This window comes from Carex rostrata, chromosome 10 (assembly GCF_964058835.1).
Source record: "Carex rostrata chromosome 10, lpCarRost1.2, whole genome shotgun sequence".
NCBI classification, from domain to species: Eukaryota; Viridiplantae; Streptophyta; class Magnoliopsida; order Poales; family Cyperaceae; genus Carex; species Carex rostrata.
This window is the reverse complement of record NC_135927.1, coordinates 11,694,869-11,696,492: the sequence shown is the minus strand read 5'-3', so window position 1 is coordinate 11,696,492 and position 1,624 is coordinate 11,694,869. Positions and strand designations below refer to the sequence as shown.

Sequence of the window (1,624 nt, the reverse complement as noted above, 5' to 3'; positions counted from 1 at the left end):
AACACCACACCCGCCTTAATCCGTAATTCCCGGTTTGGCTGTTTTAGATTTGTCATAAACTGTTTTTTTATGAAATGTTTGATACAATTGTAAATTAGTGTACAAATGTTAATTAGATGATTCTATGTAATTATGATATTTTAATAATTAATTGTTATTATATTGTTGTTTAGCAACATGGTTGATATAATTTGATTAATTGTTCGAATCATGATTGTTGAATGTTATTTGCTAGCAAAATTGAAGGCTAGCAACATCTTTGAGCGAAACATTAAAATAATAAACATTCCACAAATATTAAAAAAAATTATCAAACACCATCGGTTGATTGTCCAATACAGATGGTAAAAATGCACTCAACACTGATGGGAAAAGTCCAACACCATCAGTTGAACAATTTTTCAACCGATGAAAAAAGTACCAATGTCATTGGTTTTCAACTTATAGCATATATGCACATACCTTTCCTATCGAGGCGATAGCCAACAGTTCAAAAACAGATGGTAAAGTGTAATTACAACCGAAGGTGAATGTTTTTTTTTTTTTTTTTTTTTTTTTTTTATAGTAGTGATACCTCATTCATTTGTCTTGTTTTCTAATTTATGGTCTAACCCTTCGTCTAATGAATCAAAGTAATGTCCAATATATTTTCAATACTAAGGAGAACTGGAGAAGGGGATTGGTTTCAATAGAGCAAACTGCAAGGAGGAAGAAGGAACGAAGAATATGATCTGGGGGCTTTTTGTAGTATTTAGTATGACATCTATCTTTGAAGAAATAGAAGACGAAAAGAGTATGCTTGTCAATTTGACTTTTAAAATAATTGATGAAAAATTTGAAATTTCTAGTAAAAAAAGATGCTATTCTTGGTGAACCGCCGCTTCTTCCTCCGATATGTAATCATTTTCAATATCAAAAATCTTGTGGATCTCCTTTAGAGACATATTCGCCATTTGATCAACCATTTTTTTGCATGTTAGAGCCTCTAGTCCTTGGATAGCTAGATAATTTGCTGCATGAATAAGACGAAAAATCATCTCAGGATCAACATTCACAAATTCTCGGTCCCAGTCTTCGTCCTCTTCATCGAAGACATGTTTTTCGCAATACTTAATCACTTTTGTTAGGATCTTGGCGGTAATACTAGGCAATGAAATGAAGACCTCAGCGCAGCTATCTTCGATCACCTCAATGCAGTTATCTTCGATCAGGCTGCTGATTGTTTCAGACATCTTTGCCACTGTCTTTGTCACCGTAAACTTTTCTCCGTCAGAACTCTTTAGCGTGATCATTTGCACGTTTGCGTTGTTCGACATTCTCCTTTTTCTTTTATTTTTTTGGTGTTGTGTTATTTAGGGTTTATAACTCCGGATCTACATATATATAAAGTGATAAAACACTACGACCTAATTAGGATTTAGAATTGGAATTTACAATTATGTACCTCTCGTTTTAGAAAATTTCTAGTTCATACTTTTTTTTGTTAATACTCTAAATATATTCATAAAAATGATCTCTTATAATTCTTTAAAATTGAAATTTGCATTTCATTTTTAGACAATTCCTGTTTTCACGTTTTGTTTTATTGCTCTAAATATACTCACAAAAATAGATTTCTTATTTT

General features: G+C 31.8%; 1 pseudogene; it reads right to left on the bottom strand.

The window, feature by feature from the left end:
- Positions 1–860: 860 nt before the first annotated feature.
- On the bottom strand, positions 861–1,316 carry LOC144560297 (SKP1-like protein 4 pseudogene; annotated as a pseudogene).
- Between the last annotated feature and the right edge of the window lie 308 nt (positions 1,317–1,624).